At 44.1% G+C, this 5121-nt stretch overlaps 1 pseudogene; it reads left to right on the forward strand.

The window, feature by feature from the left end:
- Positions 1–3181: 3181 nt before the first annotated feature.
- LOC133771281 (large ribosomal subunit protein eL15-like) lies at positions 3182–4421 on the forward strand (annotated as a pseudogene).
- Positions 4422–5121: the final 700 nt, after the last annotated feature.

Genomic DNA, 5121 nt, shown 5'->3' on the forward strand with positions numbered 1-5121 from the left:
GATGCAGGGGCCCAACCACTTGGGCCATCCTCTGTAGCTTTTCCCAGAAACATTATCAGGTAGCTGGATTGGAAGTGGAGCAGATGGGACTTGATCCAGCACCCATAAGAGATGTATTGCAGGCTCTACTGGTTATGGTACAATGCCAGCCCCTGTAAGTCCCTTTTTGGCAGCTATTTTTTAAGCAGCTTCAAACAAAGAAAAACCGAGTTCAATAACCTAACATTCTTGACAATAAGAAGACTTATGAGGGTTTTCTAATGAGCCAGCATTTTGTTTTAGTACCTTCTGTGCTTCTCTTTAAACAGTATATATTTTATTCAAGAGTAATTATTTATATATATATAAATATTAAAGATTTATTTGTATTTATTTGAAAGAGTTACAGAGAGAGGTAGACAGAGAGAGGTCTTGCATCTGCTGCTTCACTCCCCAAATGGCTGCAATGGCTGGAGTTGAGCTGATCCAAAGTCAGGAGCCAGGAGCTCCTTTCCGGTCTCCCACGTGGGTGCAGGAGCTCAAGGACTTGGGCCATCTTCTATTGCTTTCCCAGGCCATAGCAGAGAGCTGGATTGGAAGTGGAACAGCTGGGACTAGAACTGGCACTCATTTGGGATGCTAGCACTTCAGGCCAGGGCTTTAATCTGCTGCACCACAGCGCTGGCCCCTCAAGAGTAATTATAAAAAAAAAAAAGAGTAATTATATTGGCCAACATCTCCACAAAAAAGCAAGCCATCTAACAGGAATAATAGTTACATGATTCTATCATTAGTTAGATAATATTAATGAATTATATAATTAATAACATGAACGTTATTAATAGAATATGAATCATATTAGTGAATCTATTATATTAATGATATTATTAGTTATTTATTAGTGAATAAGAACTTCTTTGCATTTTTGCACTAAAAAACACTGGAAAGGAAGTTTTTATTTCACTTTTTTTCTCTATGATTTACTTATTTAATTTGAAAGGCAAAGCAACAGAAAGCGGGAGAGACATAGAAAGATTTTCTATCTTCTGTCTACTCCCTGAATTCTCATAACAACTGGGGCTGGGTCAGCCTGAAGCCGGGAAACCGGGATTGAGTTAGGATATAATCATGGTGGCTTTTCAGGTGATGCACATTTCTTCACGACAGTTTTTCCTAAGTGTTGCTTTTGGTATGTCACTCTGTCACTCTTATGCTCAAAAATTTGAATGTAACTTCACTATAGAATTCCCTTGTCTAGTCTTCTAGGCCTTGGACCACGTGGGCTCAATCCATTTTCCCACCTTTACTTATACAACTGTATTTCACCTATTTTAGCTCAGTGATCTCTTCTTACCTTTCCTCAAATGTGCCATAAAGTTTCTATTTACTAAAGTTCCCTCTCTGTATTGTCTAGATTTAAGGCTCAATTCAATATATCTTTTTGGTGAAATCTTTAAAAAATTTTAAAAAATATTTATTTTGGGGGTCAGTGCTGTAGCATAGCCAGTAAAGCTGCTGCCTTAGATGCTGACATCTCATTTGGACACCGGTTCAAGTCCCAGCTGCCACATGTCAGATCCAACTCCCTGCTAATGATCCAGGGAAAGCAGTGGAAGATGGCCCAAGTACTTGGGCCCCTGCACTCAAGTGAGAGACCCAGAAGAAGCTCCTGGCTCATGGCTTCAGATTGGCCCAGCTCCAACCATTGCAGCCTTTTTGGTAGTGAACCAATGGATGGAAGATTCTCTCTCTCTCTACCCCTCTCCCTCTCTCTCTCGCTCTCTCCCTCTCTCCCCCTTTAACTCTGCCTTTCAAATAAATAAATAAATAAATATATTTTTAAGGATTTATTTATTTATTTGAAAGGCAGACTTATAGAGAAGCAGAGAGAGAGAGAGAGAGAGAGAGAGAGAGAGAGAGAGAAAGGTCTTCCATCTGCTGGTTCACTCCCTAGGTGGCTAAAATAGCAGTAGCTGTGTCGATCTGAAGCCAGGAGCCAGGAGCTTCCTCTGGGTCTCCCACGTGGGTGTAGGGGCCCAAGCACTTGGGCCATCTTGTACTGCTTTCCCAGGCCATAGCAGAGAGCTGGATCGGAAGTGGAGCAGCCGGGACTCGAACTGGTGCTCATATGGGATGCTGACACAGCAGACTGGGCTATAATCTGCTGCACCACAGTGCCAGCCCCATAAATAAATAAATCTTAAAATTAATTTTGATAGAGTTACAGAGAAAAAGGGAGAGATCTTCCATTTTTTGGTTCACTCCCCAGATAACCACAATGGCCTGTACTGGACCAGGCCAAAGCCAGGAGTCAGAAGCTTCATCCGGGTCTCTCACATGTGCAGAAAGGGCCCAGACACTTGGGCTGTCTTCCACTTCTTTTCCCAGGCCATTAGCAGGGAGCTGGATTGGAATTGGAGCAGCCAGGACTTGAACCAGTGCCCATATGGGATGCTGGTGTTGCGGGCAGTGGCTTCATTCACTTTGCTACAAAAGTGGCCTCAGTTGGTAGAAGTTTACATTGATACTTTTTGGAGAACACTTTGAAGAATTACTCCACAATAAGCCCTTTTGTATATTCACAAAATGTATAATGTATGCAGGCATGGTGGTACAGCAGGTTAAGCCACCACTTGTGATGCCTACATTGCCTATCTGAGTGCCAGCACTACTGCTTCTGATCCAGCCTCCTGCTAATGCATCCTAGAAGGCAGCAAGTGTCAATTCAAGTACTTTGAGTCTCTGCCACCCACAAGGGAGAAGTACATGAAGTTCTGGGCTTTTGATTTTGGCCTGGTCCATCCCTGGTCATTGCAGGCATTTGGGAAGTGAACCAGCATATAAAAGATCTCTGTTTCTGTCTCTCTCTCTCTCCTTGCCTTTCAAAGTAGATGAAAATAAATAAACAAAACAAAGTATGATAAGGATGTTTGCTTAGTCTTTGTTCTGAAAAACATTGGAAACAACCTATCAAATGGAGTAATGGTTAAATTGTGATGTATCCTGTGGCATGACACGCAATTATTAAAAACAAAGAGATGCTAAATGAGTTGATGATAGATGAGTTGGTGCCTGCAACACCAGCATCCCATGTGGGCACTGGTTCAAGTCCCGGCTGCTCCAGTTCCAGTCCAGCTCCCTGCAAATGGCCTGGCAGTGCATAAACTTCCTGTATGCTGGTAGCCATCAGAGGTAAGCCAGGATGGATGCATACAAGTACATCCAGGAGCTGTGAAGGAAGGAACAGTCAGATGTGAAGTACTTTCTCCCAGGGATTCACTGTTGACTGTACCACCAGCTCTCTCTGCCCCACTGGAACTCCACTTCACCCAGCCTGACAAAGTCCACAGACTAGGATACCAGCCCAGAGAAGGTTATCTCACATGTAGGATTCATATGCACCATGGTGGCTACAAGGGCCCAGTTCCTAAGGGTCCAACATGTAGCCTGTCCATCTTGATGTTAACCAGCTAAAGTTTACTCAAAACCTTCAGTCTGTAGCTGAGGAACCAGCTGGACACCACTGTGGGGCTCTAAGAGTCCTGAATTCTTACTGAGTTGGTGAAGATTCCACATAGAAATTATTTGAGGTTATCTTCATTGATCCATTCTATAAAAGTATCAGAAGAAATCATGGGGCCAGTGTTGTGACATAGCGCGTTAAGCTGCTGCCTCTGATGTCAGCATCCCACATGAGCATGAGCTCCTGTCATGGCTGCTCATCCTCTAACCCAGCTCCCTGCTAATGTGCCTGGGAAAGCAGCAGATGGCCATGTGGGAGACCCAGAAGAAGCTCCTGTCTCCTGGTTGTGGCCTGGAACAGCCCCGGCTGTTGCATCCATTTGGGAAGTGAATGAGTAGATGGAAATGTTTCCCTCTTTCTTTCTGTAATTTTTGAAAGAAATGAAAAGAGGCCAGCGCCGTGGCTTAATAGGCTAATCCTCCGCCTTGCAGCGCCGGCACACTGGGTTCTAGTCCCAGTCAGGGCGCCGGATTCTATCCCGGTTGCCCCTCTTCCAGGCCAGCTCTCTGCTATGGCCCAGGAGGGCAGTGGAGGATGGCCCAAGTGCTTGGGCCCTGCACCCCATGGGAGACCAGGAGAAGCACCTGGCTCCTGGCTTCGGATCAGCGAGATGCGCCGGCCGCAGCGGCCGTTGGAGGGTGAACCAACGGCAAAAAGGAAGACCTTTCTCTCTGTCTCTCTCTCTCTCTCTCACTATCCACTCTGCCTGTCAAAAAAAAAAAAAAAAAAAAGAAATGAAAAGAAATCCTGACACCCAGTGGATCACCAATCCAGTTTACAAACACAGAGAAATGCTTTGGCTGACATCTGCAGGTCACAGGAGTCCTGGCCTTGGAAAGGACACAAGTTCCACCACACAATTGGATTTTCTTGTTGTGCAGCCTGGAGAAGGCACAATGCCTTCCAGCTGCACCGTTAGTACTAATATAAGCAATGTTTGTTAAATTCATACATAATAAAGCTTTTAAGGCAGCATATCTGCTTAAAGGGGTTATTTGTCCACTAAAACTAGTCTGCAGATAATTTAATGAATGCTTTGCCAAATTATGAAAGTTAAGGTGCAATAACGTTTGAAGACTAAATGATGGTGTATCTTGTATCTTGTTTCTAATAAGATGAGCTTCAGATTTACTTTATCTTATTAAGAATTTATATGTCAGTGTTGTTTAAACATTCTGTGTTGCTTTAATAGGTATAAAATAAATTCATTTTTTAAAAAGAAAGATTAATTTATTTGTATTTGAAAGGCAGAGTTACAGAGAGAGATCTGCCATCCACTGGTTCACTCTCCAAATGACTACAATAGTCAGGTTTGGGTCAGGCTGAAGCCAGGATCCAGGAGCCAGGAGCCAGGGTTTTCATCCTGGTTTCCCATGTGGATGCAGGGACCCAAGAACTTGGGCCATCTTCCACTGCTTTCCCCAGGCACATTAGCAGGGAACTAGATGGGAAGTCAAACAACCAAGATATGAACCAGCACCCTTATGGGATGTTGGCATCGTAGGCTGTGGCTTAACCTGCTGTGTAAGAGTGCCAGCCCTAAAATAAATTCTTTAAAAGGCGGGGCAGTGGGAACAGTGTGAGAACTCAAGAGCTATCGTGGCCGGCGCTGTGGCTTA

This window comes from Lepus europaeus, chromosome 12 (genome assembly GCF_033115175.1).
Source record: "Lepus europaeus isolate LE1 chromosome 12, mLepTim1.pri, whole genome shotgun sequence".
Classification (NCBI taxonomy): Eukaryota; Metazoa; Chordata; class Mammalia; order Lagomorpha; family Leporidae; genus Lepus; species Lepus europaeus.